At 45.1% G+C, this 27,113-nt stretch overlaps 1 long non-coding RNA gene across 1 annotated transcript; it reads right to left on the reverse strand.

Moving 5' to 3' along the window:
• Window positions 1-21,736: 21,736 nt before the first annotated feature.
• LOC128110658 (uncharacterized) lies at window positions 21,737-25,001 on the reverse strand. The gene is made up of 2 exons (XR_008218267.1): window positions 24,855-25,001; window positions 21,737-24,613 (listed from the first exon to the last, which is right to left on the reverse strand). It is a non-coding gene; the product is annotated as an uncharacterized LOC128110658 (long non-coding RNA).
• Between the last annotated feature and the right edge of the window lie 2,112 nt (window positions 25,002-27,113).

Raw genomic sequence — 27,113 nt, forward strand, 5'->3', positions numbered from 1 at the left:
AGGAAATTTTTTACGTATCACTTCCAATGGCTGTTGTACAAAATATTGGCACAGAGTTGGGCTATTCAACATTCCCTGTGGGAGTACCCTCCATTGAAATCTTTTAACCGGTTGAGAATTAGTATAAGTAGACACTGTGAAAGCAAATCTTTCTCTGTCTTTTTCTTGTAAGGGTATTGAAAAGAAACAGTCTTTTAAATCAATAACTATGAGAGGCCATCCTTTTGGTAACAGAGTAGGCAAAGGAATTCCAGATTGTAGAGAGCCCATTGGCTGAATTACTTTGTTAATTGCTCTAAGGTCTGTTACCATTCTCCATTTACCAGATTTCTTCTTAATAACAAATACAGGAGAATTCCAAGGGCTGGTTGATTCTTCAATATGCTGAGCATTTAACTGTTCTTCTACCAGCTCTTCTAAAGCCTGGAGTTTCTCTGTTGTTAAAGGCCATTGCTGGACCCATACAGGCTTGTCTGTTAACCATTTTAAAGGTAGAGCTGTTGATGTCTTTGGAAGATCATCAGTTGTTGTGCCCTGTTCTTGTATAATATGGATGCCTGGTGACCATTCAGAATATTGCCTTCTAATATTTCTCTCAGAAACATGTGCTAGTTTATGATTTGTTTCTGAGATTGGAGGGATGTTAATCTGAGTATTCCATTGTTGTAACAAGTCTCGACCCCACAGGTTCATAGCTATGTTAGCCACATATGGTTTTAATTTTGCTCTCTGTCCTTCTGGACCTATACATTCGAGCCATCTTGCACTCTGTTTCACCTGAGATAATGTCCCAATTCCTAACAGTTGAATGTTTACCTCCTGAAGAGGCCAAGTTGGATGCCGAAATTCTGGTGCAATTATGGTAACGTCCGCACCTGTGTCTACCAGACCAGACAACAAAACACCATTTATTTTTATCGATAATTTTGGTCTTTGTTCATTAATAGAAGTTTGCCAAAAAATTTTCTTTATGTTTTCTCCTGAATTTTCTATTCTCTCTGTTTCATCATCCTGACCAGCATGACTTATTCTAATAGGCATTTGGTTATTTAATTGCTCTGAGTAGGGGTTTCCTCTACGACTGCAGGAAAGGTTTGAACTGGATTTGCTATTGGGGCCTGCATGAGGCCCTTCTGGGAGTTTCCCGAAGACTGAGGCAAAGGATTACCCTGTCTGTCTCTTGTTGATCTACATTCGTTGGTCCAGTGTTTTCCCTTACCACACCTTCTGCATACTCCAGAAGGAAGGGGCATTCTGTTGCCATTGTTCCTTGAGGAAACATTGTTTCTAGGAATGACCTGTTTACAGTCCCTTTTCAAATGTCCTTGCTTTCCACATCCAAAACATCTAACATTCCTCAAACCTTTTGAAATTGCTTCTCCTACCCACGTATCATCATGCTCATGAGCTTCAACATTAACCGTGTCTCTAATCCAATCTTCCAAAGGTGCAGATCTTGCCTTTAACAGCCTGATTATTGTTTTGCATGCTGCATTCGCATTCTCAAAGGCCAAAGATTCAATTATTATCTTACTAGCTTCTGAATCCGGGACCATTCTCTTTACTGCTGAAGCCAGTCTTTGTAAAAAATCTGTGAAAGATTCTTTTGGGCCTTGTACAACCTTTGTAAATGACTCAGTTTTTTTTCCTGGTTCCTCAACTCTGTCCCATGCATTCAAGGCTGCCGTTCGACATAAAATTAGGGTTTGGACATCATATAATCATTGTGCTTGTGCTGAAGCATATTGGCCTTCTCCAATAAGCTGATCCTGGCAGACTTGTATTCCTTTATCCCTCCACTGTTTTTCTATGTTTTTAGCTTCATCCTTGAACCAAGTTAGCCACTGAAGCCTTTGACTGGGTTCAAGAACAGTTTGTGCCAGCTCCCGCCAGTCCTGTGGTACAATTCTATTATATGTTGACCAAGAGTTTAACATTTGCTTTACATATGGGGAATGCATGCCATAAGATACTATTGCCTCCTTAAACCTTCGTAAATCTAACATTTCAATTGGAGCCCAAATATTTTGTGTAGTCATTTGATCAGGCAACTGCTGTATGGTTACTGGACAAACTAAGGGTGACTGTGTGAACACAGGCTTTCTTTCTGTAATCCTATGATCCAATCTTGAAGCAACTTCACTGTTAGTTTCTTCAGTCTGAGTTTTTACAGGTTTATCAAGTTTTTCTAAAGCTGTCATCCTGGCACTTAAATTGACTATCTTTTTAAATAGTAAAATGAGAATAAGCATAGTAATAAAATGCATAATTCAGTCAACATTAATCTTCTCATATAGCTGTTCCATTGTCAGACTGTCTAAAATTGCAAACAAAGCCCAATTTTCTTCCAATGAACACAGAAAACCCATTTTTTTTTTAAATGTGGAAAAAAATTTCTCTTTTAAATAGTTTCCTTTAAAATATTGGATATGTTAAGTGACTTACCAAGTCCTCTTAGAACAGTACCAATCCGAGGGAATTTCAAAACAGCCTTCTAGTGTCCGAGGTGTGAATCCAGAAAGAGAGAGAGAGAGAGAGAGAGAGAGAGAGAGAGAGAGAGAGAGAGAGAAAAACACGCAAGAACTGTAGCCACAAGTTCTGCCTAAGAACTTGAATCCAGCCACGTGTTCCCGCTTGAGCCTAGTCAAGCCTTGGCTCTGGCTACCTTAAGCTCCAACCACGTGCATTGGCTTTACAGGCAGGGGCCCTGTTCGGCAGGGCAGGCCTGAATTGTCTGTAGCACCGGCTTTAAGCAAGTAGCTCAAAGTTAGTCCGGCCTGAGGCCAAGCCGATCTGGGCCTGGGCTAGGGAGCCGGCGCCCTGGCAGAAAACGGGACCTGCCGGCCGCCCTGGCGGGAAACCGGACCTGCCGCCAAGCCAAGTTAAGCGGTTTTTAATGGATTCTTGTCACGTTGGGCGCCAAATGTAGATGTATCCAACGGTCTTATTAAATAAGAAACACAGAGCTGATTCAGAGAAGAAAGCCAAGAGGTCAGAGCTAAGAGCCTCACCCTTCCTGATTCAGGGATCCTCTTCAGCCAAGAGAGCTCTCCAAAAAAGGACCTACTTCCTGTGTGTCTGTCTTTAAAGTCTTCCTGTTCTGCCTTCTCATTGGTTGTAAACCCAAACATGTGACTGCCTCGTCACTGCCTGAATGTACCGCCCTCCAGGTCCTTAAAGGCGTGCGCCACCGCCGCCACACACTTGCTATTGCTCTAATAGCTCTGACCCCCAGACAACTTTATTTATTAACATACAATTAAAATCACATTTCAGTACAAGTAAAATACCACCACAAGAAATGGGCTAAATATAAGAGTAAGAACTAGACAATGATAGGCCTGAGCTAATGGCCAAGCAGTTTAAATAATGTAAGAGTCTGTGTGTTTATTTTATAAGTGGGCTCTGGGACTGGCAGGACTGGCGGGACTTGGCGGTGGGAGCTGGAGAGAAATTCTCCAGCAACAGCACTGTTTCTAGTTTATCTTTAACCTTCACCAGCCAGTAAACCAGGGACCTGTAAGCATCAGTAAGCACAGGTGTTTATCTTTTATTTTGCTCATTGATACAATACATGTTGGGTACAGTTTGCTCAGTCTTAGCAAATGCTGGAGAGCAAACTTCCCTGAACTCCGAAGCCTTCTTGAGCCAGCTCCTGTCTGCCACAGAACTTCTGTATCTCTCTTCTCTCTCCCTCTGAATTCAGCTCTCCGGCCCTTCTATACAACAAGCCTTGAGAGACCTCTCCCCCATCAAGAAGTTAACAATAATTCCTGTGCTTGACAGTTACAACTACTTGTGCTTTTAATGGCTGCTGCTAACTGAGGTCTCAGCACCTACAAGATGGTCATGAGAACTACCTCCAACCACCCACTCAAAGGAGCCCCCTGGCCACTCACTCCTCCATCACACTTTTATCTTTGCAGTTATTGATCTCCAGTGTCTTCCCTGGTCTGTGTTGCTCTACTGTCCCCCTTTGATAACTGTAGTTTCAGTGTCAGGGACCTCATCCGCTTTGCAGCCTATTGGATTTACAGTGTCTTTGGTGGTTCACAGCACATAGCAAGTAACTGAATATTTATTAACTAAATCAATGAAAAAATGAGCTTCCGTGGTGGGGACATTACATTAACCTCACTCTTTTTGTCAGCCTTGAGTTGTAGACTACAGAAAACATAATGTAAGTTGTGTGTGAGATGGCTAGCAGTGTCTACATCCCCATGTTTAATAAGAGGGCACTTGTGGTGCCTACCCAGCTGGACTATGGGTGGAAATGGGGTGTGTGTCTTTTCTGGTTATGCCCTGGGGAGAAATGAGCACACCTCTCTAGTCCTCATTGCCTTCTTGCTCCCTAAGTGACATCAAATTTACCCATGTAACCTACGTTTTAGCGCAGAGTGCACAACATTAAATACAGTCATACTCTGCAGTCAGCATCAGTATTCCCCACCAGAACTTCTCAATAGCCCTGAGAAAACTATGGCCCATGTCTGGAATTTGAATGTCCACCTTGCACAGAACCATGCTAGTTCCAACTCCAGCATTTTGCATTATGCACAAAGGGAGCTCTAGGCCTCTGTGCTTGTCACTGCTTGTCTAATTCTTGGTTCCCCTGGCCCTTTCTTCCCTCTTTGCTTGACTGCATGCAGGACAGTAGTGAAATGGGGCATCCTGGTCACAGCCTGGCCAGCTCCGAGTGCTGGGAAAAGAGAAGCAGGCATAGGCACATGTCTATAGACAATGCCCAGTTTGGCTCTGCTCCCTGGACTCACTCCACTATAACAACACCCAGGAGACAATAATGTGCACAAATTCTCTGACTGCCAAACTGAAAATGCAATGGTCTTGAAGTCTTTTAGTCCTCCCAGTGGTGAACTGGTGACTTTGATTTGTTCCAATTTGGAAACAACGTTGAGGTGAACCTTGACCTGCCACTGAGAAGCACTAGGACTGGAAGGAAGAACCTGTCCTTGGAGTTAGTCCATGAGGTTACAGTCAGGCACGAAGACTTGGTTCCCAGGTAGGAAACATAGACCAGGCCTACTTCCTGCTCCTGTGCAGCGCTCTTTTGGTTCCTACTGAGAAGCCCCACCCAATGCCCTCCAGTTCCCCTCGAAGCTGTTTCAAGTCCAGTCTTCCTAACTGAGGCCTAGAGCCTCAGCGGCACTGCAGTTAGTCCTTTACATTCTAGACGCAGTGCTGGGAAAGGACCTTTGCGGAATGGGCATCTGTGATGGATGCTGCACTCATATGCAGTCTCCACAGCAAACCTGGTCTGCCACAGTTTCTCCAAAGCGTCCCTCACCTGCATGCAGCTGTGACCCTTTAAGACGGCTGCCTCACCTAAGCTGACCTCCTCTTCCAGGGCAGCCTGCATCCAGTGACAAGAAGGGCCATCTTAGCTCTGCACTCCTATGGAGGCGCGGCAGTTGGGGCGCACTAAAGCTAGTGCTTCCTGTCTGGTTGGGCTCTCTCCTCCCGCCTCCCTCCTCCCTCACAGGTGTTCACCTCCTTGATAAAGAAGACTGGGCACAGACCTAATTCTCTCTGTAGGATTCAATTTCAAATTACTTCCTGCCACATGGATTGTGTCCTTACTGTATACTACTAGATCCTCCACCATTTCTTCATTTCCACTGTTGCTTTACTTTTGAGACCTCCTAGAGGTCCCACTCTTTCTCAACAGCGCCACCACGAGGACTAACCAGGTAAAACGCGGACCCCGGAAGACAGACAACATGCAAAGCACAGCCCCAGACTCACTCTCTTCCTGCAGGCAGAAAGCCGGGCATGTGCTTCACTGGAAGGAAACAAGTTAAAGCCAGTCTCCCTCGGTGAAAGGCTTTTCCCAGATTACCCTGCCTCTGAGTGGTTCCCATGGTTTTGAACCTTTCATTTCAGGCCCCTCATGAAAATGCCTAAAATCTACAAATTATTTCTATTTCTATTTCTCAAAAAGACACTGTGCCCCACAAATGCTACTCAGGAAAAGATGGTCAGGGTTGAGCCTTTTCCTGCCCTGTGATCCTTCCGTCAAGTGTACCAATTCAACCATAAGTACTTAAACCTTTCAGTGTTAATTGAAACAATTTCAAACATCTGCTTGGTATAGAGGCCGCCCATCACTATGCTTTCCCAAGTCTGGACCTGCTACTTTCTCTTGTCCTTCGCCCACACAGTGTGCCTGTGAGAAGAGGGCAGAGTGTGCACCAGCCCAGGACATCCTCCTGCTCCTTATGGGAGTGACTGGAGGCTGGGCCAAACCTGGCCAGAAGAAAAATGGTGAAGATGCCCAAGCCATTCCTAAGCACAGCTCCGTGGGCTCTCAGAAACGGGGTCTCTTTAAATGAGTTTCCTGAAGGCCGTGGTGGCCCACACCTGTAATCCAGCACTGGGAGACACAGGCAGGAGACACGAGAGTTTGAGACCACCTAGGCCACATGGAAAGACCCTATTTCAAACAAATAGAAATAAAATAAAAAAGCAAAAGTCTGCAAGTTTGAGATGAGTGATTATTGGAAGGGATGAGTTTTAAGAGGACTTCATGGTGAGGGAAGAATATTTTTTTAAATTACATGAAGTTTTTCTTATTTTAAAAGCAATTTATTGTTGATGGAAAATTGGGTAAATTATATATACATATATGATTTACATACATATTCAAACCACCCCAATTCTAACACTCATGGATAACTTGTCAGTATTCCTTTAAACATTTTCCATTTATTTTGACTGGGGTTTGATATCAAAAAATAATTAAATTAGACTAAACCGATGTAGGCTAGAGAGATGGCTCAGTGGTTAAAAACACTGGCTACTCCTCCAGAGGGCCCAGATTCAGTTCCCAGCAACTCCTTGGTAGCTAACAACAATGTGTAACTCCAGTTCCAGAGGCTTTGGTGCCTTCTTCTGGCCTCCAGGGGCATTGCATACACACGGTACACAGACATACATGCAGACAAAACACCCATACACATAAAATAAAAATAGATTTTTAAATTGTTTTAAACTGAAGGGACATATTTCTTCAAAATAAGAGCTGTTAGTCACTAAGGGACTTTTAAATAGCATACACAAGCATGAAACAATAAAGCTGGGGTTATTGAACACTGTTTAGCTGATAACTTCTTAATGTCCAGAAATTTAAGTTTCTATATATTGGGCCTCAGATAATTGTCTAATCGAAATCAAAAGTAACAATGGTAGATAAAAGTAAAAAAAAAATGTTTTTTTCTTTTTTGTAAGAGAATGAAAATGACAAAATTTTACACCTAAGTTGGTTACACAAAGTAATTCTTCAAAAAAAAATTATTACAGGAAAGCCAGTCTTTAAGGATCATAGAAAATGTCTTTGGGAAGTCAAAGGCAAAGTTCTATTTAAGAAGGACCTGTAATAAATTCTCTATTTATTCAGAAGATCCATTGCTGTTTGGTAGACACCATTAATGTTTCAGAATCTAGATCGCTTCATATTGAGACCTCAACTTTCTGAAAAAATTCTTCTTCTTCTTCTTCTTCTTCTTCTTCTTCTTCTTCTTCTTCTTCTTCTTCTTCTTCTTCTTCTCTTCTTCTTCTTCTTCTTCCTCTCTTCTTCTTCTTCTTCTTCTTCTTCTTCTTCTTCTTCTTCTTCTTCTTCTTCTTCTTCTTCTTCTTTTGGTTTGCCAAGACAGGTTTTCTCTGTGTAGCTTTGGAACCTGTCCTGGAACTCACTCTGTAGCCCAGGCTGGCCTTGAACTCACAGAGATCTAGAGATCTGCCTGCCTCTGCCTCCCAAGTGTTGGGATTAAAGGCATGTGCCACCACTTGCTCTGGAAAAATTCTTTATTTCCCAGAATATCAAATGGCCACTTATTTTCCTATACTTGGAGGAGGAGGAGGAGGAGGAGGAGGAGGAGGAGGAGGAGGAGGAGGCTGTTGCTGCCATTGTGTTGGTAATGGATTGTAACAATATTTCTAGAGCGTCTTCCGGCCATTTATGTGACGTAACCCACCTTCCTCCTGAAAACTGCTGCCATGGCCCTGGTGTCTGGCTTCTCTTCATTCAGAGCTGAGGCTATTGAGGTACCCAGAGAAGCCATCATCCTCAGACTTCCTGCTGTGGTCCTACCAGGTGAGCTCCTGCTGGGATCCCTTGGGTGCCTGTCTAAGAAAACTATATAGAAGACACTTATAATTCATTGTCTGTGTCTAGAACATTTTTACTTTTAACCCAGATGGCATATGTTCAAATCATTTCTCTCTAAGTCTAGACCTCACTAGGAGTGGTGTTCATGCCTACAACCCAGCACACATGAGGTCAAAACAGGAGGGCCGGGGCCAGTCCTCTCCTTTAGCAGAGGACTGCACAAGCCCTTTACCTGCTAAGCCATCTTGCCAGCCCTCCTTCTGAAATGTTTAGTTGCCCTCCCTCATCCTCGCAATGTAGAAATCTTACCCTGTAGAGAGCCGTGCATGGCCGTGCCTCAAAGATGGTGCTGGCATCTGGCTTCCGCCTTCCCGATGGCAGGTGCTCCTTATTTGGCTAAGGCTAGGATCTGGCTTGCTTCCGCACACCTGGACCTAATCTGGCTTGCTTGCGTATGTCTGACCCTAGCGGCATTGTCCACGTGGCACTATGGGGTTGATTGCCCAGTGGCTATAAAGGGCATGGGCTGGCTTTCCCCAGGAGGAAGATCAGAGGGAGATAGGAGATCAGAGTGAGAGAGAGAGTGAGAGTGAGAGAGAGAGTGAGAGTGAGAGTGAGAGTGAGAGTGAGAGTGAGAGTGAGAGAGAGAGTGAGAGTGAGAGTGAGAAGATGGCTTTCCCCAGGGTCAGAAGATTGTTCAAGGTTCCTGAATAAACTGCTTGGAGAAGAGCCTGGCGTCGTGTCTTCCTTGCTGGTCGAGGCGGACACGACAAGTGGTGGCCCATACGGGGAACCTTTAAGGCTCAGAACTCTTCGCAGTCAGGGCAGAGCACTGGTAAGTCCCCAGGTAAGGTGGGGATCTGCGACAAAGGCGGGAAACGTAGAGCCATGACCAAAACAGACAGGAAAATTAAGTAGAGGCACTGGTAAGTCCCCAGGTAAGGTGGGGATCTGCGACAAAGGCGGGAAACGTAGAGCCATGACCAAAACAGACAGGAAAATTAAGTAGAGCCATGACCAAAATGGACAGGAAAATTAAGTGGAGCCGCAACAAAAGCGGACAGGAAAATTAAGTGGAGCCGCGACAAAAGTGGACAGGAAAATTAAGTAGAGCCGTGACCAAAACGGACAGGAAAATTAAGTAGAGCCGTGACCAAAATGGACAGGAAAATTAAGTGGAGCCGCGACAAAAGCGGACAGGAAAAGTAAGTGGAGCCGCGACCAAAGCGGACAGGAAGGTTAAGTGGAACCTCAGCAAAAGTGGGCGGGAAGATTAAAGAAAGTGAAAGCAGGTGAAAGCAAAAGTGCTGATAGCATCATGGACACAATTTCTTTGCACCCAATTTTTCTGGCTCTTAACGAGCTGCTCCTTTCAAAGAAATTAAAGATTAAGAAGAGTAACCCGGAGGTTTGGAGACAGGTTAGAACTGAAATGCAGCTAGCTTGCCCAGTGTTTCTCAATGCCCAGACTCAACAGAGATACCATGACCAGATAAATCAACTAGCAACAAGGGCATGGAAGTCCCTACCTAATAAAGGGGAAGTGAGCGGTAACCTTACTAAGATCCTTCAGGGACCTATGGAATCTTTTTCAGATTTTGTGGCCCGCATGGTTGAGGCTGCAGGCAGAATCTTTGGGGACCCAGATGCCGCGATGCCGCTTATAAAGCAGCTAGTTTATGAACAATGTACCAAAAAATGCAAGGCTGCGATCACCCCGTATAAGAACAAAGGTCTAGAAGTATGGATAAAAGTGTGCAGAGAATTAGGGGGACCTCTAACTAACGCAGGCCTTGCGGCCGCAGTTATACAACTTAGTAACAAGAAAGGAGGGAACACTGGGGCATGTTTTCAGTGTGGAAAAATGGGCCATCTCAAACGTAGCTGCCCGCAAGGAGAAGGTAACTTCTATAAATAAGTAGATGTTAATATGTTATATGTGAGTTTGTAAAAATGTGTAAATGTTGAGTGTGAGTTTAGGCCTAAGCACATGTTATATGTGAGTTTGTGAAAAGGTGTAAATGTTGATTGTGAATCTAAGCTTAATGTATGTGGTGAAAGAACCTGAGACACAGAAGGTTAGTGTCCTAGCAGACTGCAAAGCAGGCAGTCTGAGCGGTTTTCAAAAGCTCCAAAAGCCACTAAGAAGCTAAGAATGGTGGATGCCAGAACCAGCACAACAAGGCATCCACAACTGAGATCTGTGGAAAATCAATGCAACACAGAAAAACCTGAGTTAACAGCAAAAATGGTGCGGTTTAAAATTACTGACTCCGCAGATGGGAGTACAATTAGTGGAGTATGATAAAGATGGGATGTCATCCTAGGTTTGGTTTGGGGGAGTTTCTCCAAGGCAGAAAAGATCCAGTTCAGGTGCAGAGTAGACCACCTAGGCAGGGATTGGGTTTTTCATAGGGGCCACTGAGGAAGGAATTCCCATTTCCTGGAAAACAGAGGACCCGGTATGGGTACCTCAGTGGCCACTTTCCTCTGAAAAGTTATCAGCGGCAGAAGAGCTAGTAAAAGAACAGCTTGAGGCTGGACATATACGACCCTCTGCGTCCCCTTGGAATACACCTATATTTGTCATTAGAAAAAAAAAATCTGGAAAGTGGTGATTGTTACATGACCTTAAGGCTATTAATAATCAGATGCAGGTCATGGGTCCAGTGCAGCAAGGGCTGCCACTTCTATTGGCTCTGCCAGCCTCCTGGCATGTTATTGCCATGGATATAAAGGATTGTTTCTTTTCCATTCCCTTATTTCAAGAATTTGGATGCCTCGGGAAGTTCATCAGCAGATAGGCATCATAATCCATACAGCCCTATGAAGGGCATGGTGAAGTGGAAAGATATCCTCATGGGTAGCTGGCATGGCCCCGATCCCGTGTTGACATGGGCGGGAGGTTCTGTTTGTGTTTTCCCACAGGACCGGCTAGACCCTATCTGGGTACCTGAACGATTGGTGCGATGGCCCCTCAGACGGAGAGACGTGATGACACTCCGGAAGCTGATGTGCCTGATCCTAATAGCCCTGATTCTGACAAATGTGCCAGCAGGAGCAGCTGAGGATCGACTACTCTGGGCTCTTATAAAAGCCTGGCCATACCCTTTACCCATAACATCACATTCTAGTGTATTGCTTTATTTTTGAGTTGACTTGCTGCAGGAGCAGAACCCAGATCCTGTGCAATGAGATCATTGCGGTCAACTCCACCCATGTGCACCTGGCCTATCACCTTTTTAAAGGAGTGGGCAGGATTAGGTGCCCTGGCAGGCCTACTGGTGCTTGTCTCCCTGATGTGCCTGTGGTGCATTGTTCATTTAAGGGTTTCTCAGCAGCGCAATGCAGCCATGATTATCCAAGCCTTTACAGCCATAGAGGCTGCACAGTCTCCCCAGGCCTGGCTGGCTGCATTAAAAGCTTTATCGCGCAGGATGCGAGGCTAGTGCACTGCACTTGGGTCTAGCTGTATTGCAAAACCCAAGAAGAGCAAGTCTAATTGCATGTGGGTTGATGCCCTAATTCCCACCTCTGCAAAAAAGGGTATCGGACAGATCAAGTGTTCTCTGGGTGGATGACACCTGGACTAACACCAGTACAATGTCCAAGTTGTTTTTTGGCAGAGATTAGACCTCTGCTCTTGCCTGCTGCTTAAAACAATAAAGGGGGAACTGTAGAGAGCCGTGCACGGCAGTGCCTCAAAGATGGCGGCGGCGCCGGCGTCTGGCTTCCGCCTTCCCGATGGCAGGTGCTCCTTATTTGGCTAAGGCTAGGATCTGGCTTGCTTCCGCACACCTGGACCTAATCTGGCTTGCTTGCGTATGTCTGACCCTAGCGGCATTGTCCACGTGGCACTATGGGGTTGATTGCCCAGTGGCTATAAAGGGCGTGGGCTGGCTTTCCCCAAGAAGAAGATCGGAGGAGATAGGAGATCAGAGTGAGAGAGAGAGAGAGAGAGAGAGAGAGAGAGAGAGAGAGAGAGCGCGAGTGAGAGAGAGTGAGAGTGAGAGTGAGAGAGAAGAAGAAGATGGCTTTCCCCAGGGTCAGAAGATTGTTCAAGGTTCCTGAATAAACTGCCTGGAGAAGAGCCTGGCGTCGCGTCTTCCTTGCTGGTCGAGGCGGAAGCGACATTACCCATTATGGATCTAGATGGACCCATTCAAACTGAAGTTAGCCACTTCTCCACTGTTTGATGTTCTCTTTCCACATTCTTCCTGTCTCATGGAAAACTGTCCAGGTCTTTTCTCAACCTTTTCCTCATCTTCTTGTGTTTTCACATGGTGTCTCAGCCTTTGGGGAGATATCTGCTGTCTACATTATCTTCTGAATGACTAATTCAGTCCTCAGATGTAACCATTTATATTTTGTTGACTTCCTTGGAATTTTAAAATTAATTTAAGTAATCACACTGTCATGATCGCACAACTAGGAGTTCTAATTTGGGGTTATTCCTTTTGATGGGATCTGATCTTGATTTATGGATATGTTGTCCTCTGGAACGCTGCCAAGGACCCTAAGTTCCTCTCAAGGGCCCCTCTTCTGACCATTAGCTCACTTTCCTGAGAAGTGGACGGCTTTGCTGTACAAGGCTCAACTCAATTTGAACTGATGATTTTGGCTAATCACCCCGTTAGCTTTGTGCTTTCCTGTTGACAAACAAACCAAACAGCCTTGGACTTCCAGTGAGGTGTGGTTTAAACAGTGTTTGGAGATGTTGACTGTCAGGTGGATAGCATTGAAACAGAAATATGGGCATTGTATTTAAGGGAAAGAAGTTAAGATGGCTAACAGGTATGAGGGTCCTTTTTTGTCTTTCTTTCTAGAGAGAAGTAAAATTGAAATATTTGTCTAACTCCATGAAGATGTCTGAAAAAAGACTTAAAACAGGAGAGATAGACCAGTATGATAGGAAACAGAATCCCTTCTAACAATCCCACCACTACACCATATGCTGACAACAACCACTACACCATCTGCTGACAAAAACCACTACACCATCTGCTGACAACAACATCCACTACACCATCTGCTGACAACAACCATTACACCCTCTTCTGACAACAACCACCACACCATCTGCTGACAACAACCACCACTACACCATCTGCTGACAACAACCACTACACCATCTGCTGACAACAACCATTACACCCTCTTCTGACAACAACCACCACACCATCTGCTGACAACAACCACTACACCCTCTGCTGACAACCACCACTACACCCTCTGCTGACAACAACCACTACACCCTCTGCTGACAACATCCACTACACCATCTGGTGACAACAACCATTACACCCTCTGCTGACAACAACCACTACACCCTCTGCTGACAACATCCACTACACCATCTGCTGACAACAACAACCACTACACCATCTGCTGACAACAACCACTACACCATCTGCTGACAAACACCACTACACCATCTGCTGACAACCACCACTACACCATCTGCTGACAACCACCACTACACCATCTGCTGACAACAACCACTACACCCTCTGCTGACAACAACATCCACTACACCATCTGCTGACAACAACCACCACACCATCTGCTGACAACCACCACTACACCATCTGCTGACAACAACCACTACACCCTCTTCTGACAACAACCACTACACCATCTGCTGACAACAACCACTACACCCTCTGGTGACAACAACATCCACTACACCATCTGCTGACAACAACTACTACACCCTCTTCTGACAACATCCACTACACCCTCTGCTGACAACAACCACTACACCATCTGCTGACAACCACCACTACACCATCTGCTGACAACAACCACTACACCCTCTTCTGACAATAACCACTACACCCTCTTCTGACAACCACCACTACACCATCTGCTGACAACAACCACCACTACACCATCTGTTGACAACAACCACCACACCATCTGCTGACAACATCCACTACACCCTCTGCTGACAACAACCACTACACCATCTGCTGACAACAACCACCACACCATCTGCTGACAACATCCACTACACCCTCTGCTGACAACAACCACTACACCCTCTGCTGACAACATCCACTACACCATCTGCTGACAACAACCACTACACCATCTGCTGACAACATCCACTACACCCTCTGCTGACAACAACCACTACACCATCTGCTGACAACAACCACTACACCCTCTGCTGACAACAACCACTACACCATCTGCTGACAACAACATCCACTACACCCTCTGCTGACAACAACCACTACACCATCTGCTGACAACAACCACCACACCATCTGCTGACAACATCCACTACACCCTCTGCTGACAACAACCACTACACCCTCTGCTGACAACATCCACTACACCATCTGCTGACAACAACCACTATACCATCTGCTGACAACATCCACTACACCCTCTGCTGACAACAACCACTACACCATCTGCTGACAACAACCACTACACCCTCTGCTGACAACAACCACTACACCATCTGCTGACAACAACATCCACTACACCCTCTGCTGACAACAACCACTACACCATCTGCTGACAACAACATCCACTACACCGTCTGCTGACAACAACCACCACTCCATAGGGTCCCACAGAACTGAAAGGCAGGCCTGAGCCACAGAAACCCTGGAATAAAAACTACCCTTCATGTTTTCGGCCCAGGGCCCAGAGCGGTCCTGGCTGGCTGCTCAGGGTCCTTCCAGATCCCTAACTGCCTTGTTGCTCAACACCCAAGCCTGAGGCCTCCCCTTCCAGCCCCACCTCTCACTTCAGTTTAGCATGCTTCTTCATCAGTGCTGCTGAGGACTGCCTTTTAATTTGCCTTTATAACATCAGAACCTTTTTAAAAAGCTACTTGTGACAATGCTCAAACACACTGGGAAAGAGCACCGTATGAAGGACAGAATTTTCATATGCATTGCCATGTTGTTAAGTCCTATTATCACTATTATTGTGTGTTTAGGTGTACATGCACATACGCTCTTTGAGGAGTATATGTGTGGAAGTCAGAGGCCAACTTTCAGGAGTCGGTTTTCTCCTTTTATATTTTTTAGGCATCTTTTCATCGGGGAGAGGCTTATGTGCCATAGCAAGAGTGAGAAAGTCAGAAGCTGCCTTGCAGCAGTGCATTCCTGGAAGTGAACATCCTTCCACCATGTGGGACCGGAAATTGAACTCAGGTCTTCAGGTTGGTAGTACACTAAGAATCACGTTCACAGCATCTGTAATGAGCATCCTGTGTGAATGTGTATACTATGGGCCAGATGCTAGACTAAAGGATTTACAAAAGACATCTGAATAAATCCTCACAATAGTACCACAGAGTTGCTCATTCATTCATAAAGTGTAAAGTTGAGCAAGGTTAACCGTGAGAGATTTTTAAACATTCTGGTGACTGCATGGGTTGGAACTTGAACCAATCTGTTTGTCTGCAGAGTTCACACTCTTATCTAATTCCAGGATTTTTTTTTAATCTGCTCCAAATCCCTTTGTTAGACCGATGATAGTTATAACTGTTTTGCCACTAAGAACATAAAATGCCCAGCCTTGCTTTGGTTTCAAACTAAACTTACTCTGATAAAGGAATAAGGAAGTGAGAACAAATATTTCCCATAGAAACAGGAAAAACAGGTCACGATAGGGAAGAAAGGGACAGATGGAGAGTCTGGCAGCTTTCTCTACAAGGCAATTTCAGCTCCCCCCGGGGGGGGGGGAACAGGGATTTTCACTGGACTGTGCACAAGGCACAGGTCCTGCAGTGTCCCCTCAGAGGCAGTGGTGTAGATGTCCCCCACTTTGCCCATCAAGGCAAGAGACTGTGAACCTAATGGTTCCTAAGCACCATTTTCCTGAGGATTAATACCTTGCTTGTTTTCTTCCCTTGGGATTTGGAGAGGATGTCACAAATACCACATTTTCACATGATCTGTGACTGACTGCACCCCTAGCCTTAACTCATGATGGAAAGGAGTGAGGCCTCCTGCCCAAAGCCATCATGTTCTGATGTGGGGGTTGTCTCTGCAAAGGCACTCCCACCAAGTTTTATGTAGGATGTGGGTGGAAAGTCTACAACAGGTCACAGGCCTGGGGTGTAGCCCCAGACCCGGCATCCCCAAGAGAATGTATTAGAATGTGTTCTCAATTACACTTTATAACACATTTAAGGAAAATGACCAGCTTAGACAAGGCACAAAGATCAGTGTGGGCCATGTGTCCCGAGAGTGGGTGACCCAGCCTGGGTACCTGAAACCAGCCACAGTGACAATAGTACTTGATTACAAAACAAGCAAGTAGCAACTGTCAACCAATCAGCTGTATAATAGACCAAGGCAGCTACAATCCGGAGGCTGTTTTTCTTCCTTGTTATCAACAGTTATAAATTACTATTTAACCCAACCTTGCTCTTTCATCATATCCAAGGAAATAAACAAACTTTGGACTTGTCTAAATGCCCTCAGGGAGCCACAATCTTTGTATTTATTGCTCAAGCTCCAATAATGTGATATTTCAGACTCTCCCTCTGTGGAGCAAAGTCCCTGTTCAATTCTCGTTTTCCAAGGAGAACATTAGCTGATTGCCAGTTAATTCAAGAAACCTTGACAGTGCCCTCTTAACTTAAAACTATGTCGCTGGAGATTCCACACCTCAGACTGAAACACAACTAGGGAAGAGCATGTTGAAACTTTAGGTGGATTGGGTTAGGATCCTGGCTCTGCTTCTGAATAGCTCTGTGGGTGAGCAGGATGCATCACTCTGTAAAACTGGCCCATAGGGTCTCTCCCTCTGTGCGTCAGCTATACCACCTGTAAAATGGGCTGATGGGGATTCTTCTTCATAGGATTGTTGGAAGAAGAAATGAAACATTGCATTAAAATACGCAGTACCACGTCTGCATTCAGGAAGCCATAAATAAACAGTATTATTATTCTATAGCATGTAAAAAGCCTTTCCTAAACAGTAAAACTGTCTCAATTCTAACATCTAACTGATTTGGATTCAAAGACTCTTCTCCACTGGCTGTTGTTATCTTGGATACTTCACTTTTTTTTTCTTTTCATTTCAATTCTTTTTCATTAGGAAGTAATTGGTTTGTAGGTTTGTTTCAGTGTTAGAGTCACTGTATGTTTTGGAGCAGACCCTGGTCTAAGTATATATATGTACTATATAAAGATACTGCATCCAACTCTGCCAGCTGCTAGCCAAGATACTTCAGGGAAATAACAGGAGCTTGAGTTTCTGAACTGAAATGGAATAAAAATATCTTCCCTCCGAGTGTAATAAGATTGCCAAGGGTAACAGACTAATGGTCCTTGTAAAGGATAAAATACACAAAAATATAAGACCATCATTTCCTCAAGAAAAATAAGAACTCAATAGAGCAAATAAAAATAGGTATTTTCAAAAGTGTGAAAACATTTAAAATAATTAAGACTCTACCTTATAGTCAGATGTAGTAGACATGCTTAAGAAATCCTAGCTCTAGGGGGCTGAGGCACAAAGATCTTGAATTGAAGGCTAGCCTGGGATACATCGCAAGGCCTTGTTTTTAAAACAAAACAAAAAGGCAACATCAACAAAATCTAGACAGAATGAGTGAACTGCATACATCTACAATAACTCAATTAGTTTATGGGCTTTTGGGAAGGATGCTAAGGGGCATAGACTTACTTTTTAGCTAGACTTTACTTCCAAGTTCCAGGCCAAGAGTTGGTGTTGGAGGGGGGGGCAGGGCGCAGATGAGCACACTTTGACATTTGGTGGATATTTGGCTTCTTGCTAACTTAATTCTCTTCCTAATAAACTCTCTAATACAAACAAATAGATCAGGTCTGAGGCAAACTTTCTCACCTACCTCCTCCCTGTTTTGTTCTCTGAAAATAAGTCATGAACATATTAACAAAACACAGCATGTTGGTGTTCAAATTTCCATTAAATATAAATTGTTACTAGATCCAAAAATTCATAATTATTTGAGTCCTCAAAATTGTTGATGATATATTTTTCTTGTTTTCTTTTCTCTTGCTCTTTAAAGATTATACATAAATCTTTTCTATTTAAATTTATGAGTTGATTTATGGCTGTAAAAAGTCTGAATGTTCTAGGTATAAAAAAATGCATCATTCTTGCCTAACCACAATGCTCTGGACTCAAATATTGTGGCCCAAATTCTGATCGTGTCATGAGCCGTTCTCTGTATTAGTCAGGGTTCTCTAGAGAAACAGTGATAGTAGAATGAACATGTATCACAAAGGGTTTTTATTAGACTGCCTTGCATTACAAGAGCTGGGTAGTTCAACAATGGCCATCTGCACATTGGAGAGACTGGGAATTCAGTAGCTGCTCAGTCCCTGAAACTGGGTGCTTTGGTGGTCTCAGTCCTGAGGAGCCACTAGCCTTCAGTCTGTGCTGAAAGGCTGAAGAAGCTGAAGTGTGGTGTCAGCAGGACTGGCAGAGGCAGAGACGGGTGCGCTGAGCAGTGGGAAGCAAGGGCAGGCAGGCATTGGACCACTTTACACCCTGGCTGCCCACACTAGGAGAGGGTCCCTCCACCCGGACTCAGCAAACTGACCATGCAAATTAACCATTGCATGTGCTCTTGGGAAGTTTCATAGCCTGCCTGGGCCTCCACTTTCTCATTTATAAAATAAGAATAGTAGTGGGTCCCCATCACAGGGTTGGTTTCTAGAATCATTGGAAGATAAAATATTGGGAGATAGTGCCTAACACCGTAGTAGGCACTGAGTAAGAGCCTGTTGTTAGCTATTGTGCTGGCTGCGGTTGCTTTATGTCAACTTGACACAAACTGGAGTCGTTGTGGAAGAGGCAGCCTCAACTGAGAAAATGCCCAGACTGGAGAGGCCTGTAGGTGAGTCTGTGGTACATTTTTGATTAATAATTTGTGTGGGAGGGCCTAGGTCCTGGGAACACCCTTGGTGGTTCTGGTGCTTGCTATAAGAGTAGTGTTTCCTTGAAGAGTGTAGTAGCCAAGATCCAGAACAGTCCTGACTGAGGCCTAGAGAGGGGGCTCAGCTGCTAAAGCACCAGCCATGTAAGCACAAGAACCTCATACATACATACACACACATATATATAATACACACATACTCGTGTATGCACGCATACACACATACATACATACATACATACATACATACATACATACATACATACTGTGGTGTTTTGAAAGAAAATGGCCCTCAGAGAGTGGCACTATTAGGAGGTGTGGCTTTGGTAGAGTGGGTGTGGCCTTGTTAGAGGAAGTGTGTCACTGTGGGGGCGGGCTTTGGGGTTTTTTACTTAAGTCTTGCTCAGTGTCACAGTTGACTTCCTGTTACCTGAACAAGATGTAGCACTCTCAGCTCCAGCACCACATCTGCCTACCTGCCGCCATGTTCTCCTTCATGATAATAATGGACTGAACCTCTGAAACTGTATGCCATCCCAATTAAATGTTTTCTTTATAAGAGTTGCCATGGTGTTTCTTCACAGAAATAGAAACCCTAACTAAAACACATGTGTACATACATACATACATATACATTGTAGCTAAAAGACCTGAGAAGTTCAATAAAGTCTATCAGAAGATACATGGAAAATTTATAACAAGACATGGCACATATTTCTAAAAATAAATGTTTAAGATAAAAAGATCTTAAAATCAGCCACAGAAGAAATAAAGATGCTTTATATTCAGAGGAGCAATAGTAAATATTTTTACCATTTTGTTGTTATTGGAGAGAATGCAAGTAAGAAAATATGAAGCAATATTTGAGGTACTGAAAGAAAACATACTGTCTACAACATGGGAAGTGAAGCTGGACATAGGGTCTACACCTGCAATCCCAGCACTCAGGAGGCAGAGGCAGGAGGATGGTCAAGTGCAGCCTGAGCTACACATAGTAAAACATTGCTTCAAAACATCTTGGCCTGCAGATGTGGCTCTGTGGATACCTACTGTGCCAAGGCATGCATGTGGAGGACAGAAGGCAAATTTCCAAAGCTGTTTCTCTCCTTCCACTGTGTGCTATGGATGTCATTCTGTATGCTGTGAATGTGTTGCTCTGATTTGGTTGATAAATAAAATGCTGATTGGCCAGTAGCCAGGCAGGAAGTATAGGTGGGGTGAGCAGACAAGGAGAATTCTGGGAAGAGGAAGGCTGGGTCAGAAGTCACCAGCCAGACACAGAGGAAGCAAGATGACAAGGAAAAACTGAGAAAAGGTACCAAGCTACGTGGCTAAACATAGATAAGAATTATGGGTTAATTTAAGTATAAAAGCTAGTCAGTAATAAGCCTGAGCTAATGGCCGAGCATTTATAATTAATATAAGCCTCTGTGTGCTTATTCGGGGACACGAATGGGAGAGATTTTTCCCCACCACCAGCTGGCTGGGACACAGGAAAACTTCCAAGTACAACTGTCGGTTCCAGGGATCAAATTCAGGCCCCCAGGCTTGTGTGGCAAGCACTTTTCCTGACTGAGCAATCTCACTGGCCCTGAATTTACAGACTTTAAGCTATAGTTTACTTTATAGCAATTATGCTCTATCAAAGCTATGAAAATTAATAATCAGAGAAAGGAAATAAATGGCTACTCAACCAAGCCATAAAAAGTAATGAATGGCATAAGAGGTACAAACCAAGTGAAATCAAGAATAAATACACTTTAAAAATGAATATCATCAGGAATGGCTGCACACACCTTCAATCCTAGCACTTAGAAGACAGAGGCAGGCAGAGCTCTGTGAGTTCAAGGCCATCCTGATCTATACAGTGAGTTCCAGGCCAGCCAGGGCTATGTATAAAGACCCTATTTCAAAAGACAAACAAAAAATTAAAAAAAGAGAAATGAAGGTATAAAAATTATATCATGAAGCCCACTATTTTATTCTATCAATGTATAGATACAAAAATAAATTTTAAAAAGAGAAGTAAAAACTACCAGCTACCATTAAATATAAGTAAGTGTGCTAAATCCATTAAGAGGCGGAATTGAGATTTGTACTATATACAAACAACAACAATGACCCAGACATAAAACCAGTGATAAAGTTGAGAATAAGGAGTAGTCAGGGGCCACCAGGCAACAGCAAATACACGCTAAGTTGAGCAAAGAAAACAAAATCTCCCTGGTTCCTGAAATTTTAATGTTTAATAAAATAATCATTTGTCTTGGATAGATAGGGATTAAAACTTGGGATACATGGGCTAAAGAGGTGGCCCAGTGAGTAATTCACTTGTCACACAGGCACGGGAACCTGATTTCAGGTCCCCAGCATGCCTTTAAGTGCCAGATAGGCATGGGGACTCATGTAATGCCACCACCTAAGACCAGATCTCAGGAGCAAGCTAGCAAGCTTGACGAGCTGAATTGATGAGCTCTGGGTTTAAGTGAGAAACCATGCCTCAAAAGATAATGTGGAGAGCAACTGAAGACACCTGATGTCAATCTCTGGCCTCCCCATGCACTCTCACACTGCGCACATACACACACGTTCACCCACACACCTTTGAAAATACATACACATACTTACACTATACACACACCCATGCAAAAAATAACTGAGATACTTAGTAATGTGGCTACGAAAATGTGATCCAAAAAGGGAGTCTTGAGTTGATTTTTAAATTATCAATCTATTTAAGTTAACAGTTTTTTCAAAAGTATGTTGCCATACCTAGAAATTCTTCAAATGCTATGACTTGCTTAGAGGGCATAGTTAAACAACATTGTGCTGATTTTAACCTTTAATTCCCAAGGCTAATTACTGCCTCTAAGAAGCTACATATATTGAGAGTCTTTAGGGACAAATTATAGCTTGTGATGGAGCCAGAGACAGAGGAGACACAGGCTGCCACCCTTAGTGTGCTGCTGGCTCTCCCCAGTAGCCATAAAATGCCCCACCCTGGACCTACAAATACCTCAGAACCATCAGCTTTAAGAAACATGGGGTAAAGAACAGTGGTTTAGTGTACAATTTTTTTTCATTCATTCAACAAACATTTGAAAGGACTGAAGCACAATCTTTGTCCACACTTCCACAGTCTAGTGCAGGATGTAGGCAAGAAACAGGCATCTGAAATACTGTGGTGTAGTAGGACAGGTCCATAGGGTCAAGGAAATTGGCTCAAACCAGTTGCCAAGGCATGCACATAACATACTTCTTTATGAGCCAACCCAGAGTCTGCCTTAGGGCCTAGCAACAGGTGCTGTCAGAGTTCTTGGTTGCTGTCAGAGTTCCTGATTGTGCCCAGCCAATGAGGGATGATCACACAATGCCACCAGATTGGGACACAGCCTGGGTGCTGGGAGGAGGGTTTATAAGGCCTTTCCCATTATTGAATAAAGGAGTTTGCTGTTTGCCTTCAACTGACTTCCAGTGTCTGTGTCGTTGATGCCATGCCTTCTCACCCCCTCCCCTGAGTCTTCACAGCACTCACATTCAAATCCTGTGTGTCTTTGAGGAAGCCACATAACCCGTCTGGTCTTCAAGTCTTCATCTGCAGGATTGGACTGTAGGGGTGCCTAGTGCAGCAAAGGCTGATACAAGGTTTTAATATGTCTACCCACGAGCTGCATTGAAGATAGCGCTGGGTCCAGGATAGGAGAGTTAGCTGTGGTCAATACTCGTAGGGTGAAAATAAGGGTCCTAAGGGCTAATCAGAGGCAGTCAGGGATCCAGACATAAACCAAAAACCCTGAGTGCCACCGTTTGCCTGTCTGTAACAGAGTCCAGAGGCCCTTCCTTGGGTGAGAGCTATGGGCAAAAGGTGCCAACCAGTGGGCACTTGCAGACAGCCTGAGTATCAGGTGCCAGCCACACAAAGTGGTCAAGGATGCTCACTCTGGACATGGAGGGGGGTAAGGTGGGAGGGAGTAGATCCTGTTTCCCTTGGCCTCAGAGGAGAGTTGAGACATCTGACAGGCTGCTACCCTGGCCAGTGTGGTGGCCATGGGCAATAGGCTCCACCTCCACCCTGCTCCCCAAGACCCAGAGGCCACCATCTCTCTCTTCCACCTGCCACACCTCTGAGGCCATCTCCTCCTGATTGTAAAGAACACTGAGAGCCTGCGGTTTTCCACATAGCTGTCCTTGGCCAGGAGGACCAGACTGGAAACTTTCAGAGTGCGATGGGCCAGGGCTCCCCATGAGTGCTCCAGTAAGAAAAAGCATGGATGATTAATGAACACAGGAGTTCACAGCAAGCCTGGCAGCTCCCTGGACAGCGACTCAGAAACAGAGGCAGGGAGAGAACAGGCCAGCTGGCAGCCCCTCCATGGGTGGTGTAGCCTGTGTTTTCTTCCTATCGCACACCAGAGAGCAGTCCTGCTGATCTGGGAGAGGAGAAGCATGACGGAGCACCCAGAGGTCCCCAGTCCTGCCTCTTTCCTCTCCCCTCTCTGCCAGTTCTTGCTTCCTCCCATCCCAGTGCCAGTTAGGAAAGGAAGGGAAACTACACCCATGAAGTCTCATCAGCATGGCCGCCTAAGCACGCCCTGAACAAGGATGCCAGCAACCATGCTAATGTGGAAGGGGAAGCTCAAGAGGCCCCAACCCTGAACAAAGAACTACAGGCAACTGAGGAATGCCCAGATAAGGGGAAATACCTTTCCCAGGGAAGAGCACAACAGTTGGCTATCCGGTACCAAATGGTCAGCCCTAGAAACATACATCAAATAATGTTATATAGTCCGAGCAGGATGTGTTTATGTATTTAGGAAGACATACACAACGCCACCACCACTACCACCACCAACAGCAATTAAAGAAAAAGAGACCATGAATTTTAAAGAGAGCAGGGGTGTTGTGAGAAGTGGTATGTTTGAGGATTTAGAGGGAAGAAAGAGAAGGGGAAATGATATAATTATAATCTTTTTTTTTAAATTAAAAAGGAAGGGATGGGAAGGAACAAGTTCTCAGAACAGCTTGGATGTTGAGCACAACTCAAAGCAAGGGTGTGAGCCCTGGCCAGCAGCCCTCAGAGGCTTCCAGCTCGGCAGCCCTAGACTCCTCACTGAAAATACCAGTGTCTGATGAAGCAGCTGCGCGTTAAATTTAGCCTTGGCCAATGCAGGCCTTGGCTGGGCACTGGAAGCATCGGTGTGGATGGATGGACAGGCAGATGGGTGGACAGACAGATGGACGGATGGATGGACAGATGGATGGACAGATGTGCCCAGTGCAGGTATGAGACCTGGGCTCCTGTGGCCAGTGTGATGGTTATGGAGACACCTGGAGGGAAGCAGCACCAGGGAAAAGAGCTCCTCTCAGTGGCCACCAGCCTGTCAGCCCTTTGGCAAACACCAACCAGGCATGTGGCCAATGGAAGATGCATGAAGACGCGATGAGAAGGAACCGTAGGGACAGCAGGAACCGCAGAGCCGTGTCCCCCGAAATCCGCTGAGCTGGATCATTTAATAAAGTCATATCAGCCGAGTGAGATCTTGCGCTGGCTGTGCAGACTTTGAGTGCGTCTCTGCTTCCTCGGTGACCTGTTAAAATACAAACAACTGTGCGCTTAGGTTTTCTTGGCTAACTTGGTTATTGTTACTGACGCTGCGAGGGGTTGGGACAAAGGGACAGGGAAGGGACAATCATCAAGAATGAACTAATGAAGAGAGTGTCTCATGTATTAATATCCTGAGAATCAAATAAGTGGTTCCTATACATTCAGTGCAGCTGAATGTAAAAAATTACCTTCCCTGTTGGGTAGAAGGGAAATAATTTGCCTACCTGGGACTTCCATGAAGAGAAAATGGAAGAACCAGGACAGTATTTGACGTGAGAAAGTTCATTTCAGTAAATGTTGGGTGGACTTAATCGTCAGAGGGCCAGGTTCTGTAGGTCATGAGTGGCCAGTGTGGGAGGGTCCCTCCCACATCGCTGCTGGCGGCAGCCTGGTTTGGGCGTTCTCGGTACCCACCGGTCGCCAGAGCGTCAAAGAGCCACACTGCCACCTTCTGGCCATCTGGGATACTTCAGCTGCGCTGCCATATGAGCCTAAGCGCTGGGGCTGGAGGGGCGGCGGGGGGGGGGGGGGGGGGGGGGGGGGGGGGGGCTGTGAGTTTCGCGGCTCCATGGCAGGACTGAGGCCGCCTTGGGCTGAGCTGGGTAGCTGCTGGAGCCGGGTATCCAGGACTTTAACAACCTGATTCCAGTTTCCTAAGAAAGCTACGAGACTGGACATCGATAGTCCGGCTCCCCGTCCCAGTCCTAACTTACAGGTTGCGGGCCTTAGTTGGGTACTGGAATCTCCTGGGCCCCATCTCCACTCCCACCCCCACCCCGCATCTGCATCCTCCCAGACCTGGGGGGGGGGGGGGCGCGGGGGATCAGGCTCTGCAGAGGGCCTAGAGGTTCTGCATGAAAAGGAAATCTCAAGGCCTCAAAACAACTCTGAGAACACAACTTTGGTGCCTCCTGTGCCGCTTCTAGCCAACTTAACTCTTTCTTGGCTGTATAAACGACACAAACGGAGGTCTTCGCATTTAAAACCAGTTCAAGTAGCTAGAGACAAGAGGTGGTGAGGAGGGAGAGAAGGCAGAGGGGACTGGGCAAAGCAGTCATGTAGAGGCAGGAGAAGAGGAGAGGTGTGGAGAAACGAGAGATGTCTCAACATTACGATATCGTCTTGGAACCGCTAGTAACAACAACCCAAAACAAATCAGTGAACAAATATTAAAGTAAGAAAAAATTTCAATGTATGGTTAAGATCAGTATCTGAAATGTGCAAAAAAAAAACGCTCCTAGATATTAGCGAGTATGAGACAACACAACGGAGAGAAGCCAAGGTCTCAGATCTTAGCAGCCAGCACACAGGAAGGGGGTCAGAAAATGTAGAGTGTTATTTTTGCCTGTATATTTGACAAAAATCAGAAAGGTGCTTACTTATTCCTGGTGAATGGTTCAGGGAAATATTTCCTTACATGGTGTTGATGGTTAAAAGTGTAAATTGTCACAGAACTCAGGGAAACCGGCACCATCCGCCCAAATTACCACACACCATTCAGCTGACTGTCCCTGGGACCGGATGCCCTAGAGACAGCATCAGTGGAGGCTGACCTGTACATACAACGGTTTCTCTCAGAATGCCTGGCAGCAGGAGTGCTGGTAGAGAGAAGGCCAGTAACAGTCCCGCAGAGAGAGCATTGGCACACCTGGCTGGTTTAACACAACTCCATACAGCAGCCAAGAGAAATGGGAAAGCCATATCGCAGTTGGAATTAGGGCATGAGGTATTGCTGTGTAAAAATAAAAGCATAACACTGTGCCATTTTTGAAAGTACAAAATGACAGACTCTCTCTCTCTCTCTCTCTCTCTCTCTCTCTCTCTCTCTCTGTGTGTGTGTGTGTGTGTGTGTGTGTGTGTGTGTGTGTGTGCACAGAATATACTGATATGGTCATATTGGATGTCTCAGCTAGCTGCCTCACTCAGACTGGGTAATATTATTTATTGGCTGTTACATACCTTGACTATCACCCTGTTTCTTATTTTAAATGCGTATACAGAAATATAGGTAAATGGCTTAGGATTTCGATTGCTATAATAAAACACCATGACCAAAGGAAAGAGCTTATTTTTCGTACAACTCCACATCACTGTTCATCATTGTAGGAAGTCAAGGCAGAGACTCAAGTAAGGTGGGGATGTGGAGCCAGGAGCCATGGAGAGGCCATGACAGACAGCTACTTACTGGTTGCTCTTCATGGCTTGCTTGTCCTGTTCTCCTAGTACCCAGGACCATCAGGGGTGAAACAGCCCACAAGGGATTGGGCCCTCCCCCATTAATCACTAGCTAAGAAAACGCTCTGCAGGCTTGCCCACATCCAGATCTTGTGGCGGCGTCTTCTCAGTGGAGGTCTCCTCCTTTCAGAGGACTCTAGTTTGCATCAAGTTAACATAAAACTAACAACAGAGTAAAGATGGGGTTGACAACATGCATCACTTAGAAAGGAAAGGGAGCCTCTGTGGGTGTGAGCGAAGAACAAAGG

Source organism: Peromyscus californicus, unplaced genomic scaffold, assembly GCF_007827085.1.
Source record: "Peromyscus californicus insignis strain IS unplaced genomic scaffold, ASM782708v3 Scaffold_15__1_contigs__length_86483966, whole genome shotgun sequence".
Taxonomy (NCBI): Eukaryota; Metazoa; Chordata; class Mammalia; order Rodentia; family Cricetidae; genus Peromyscus; species Peromyscus californicus.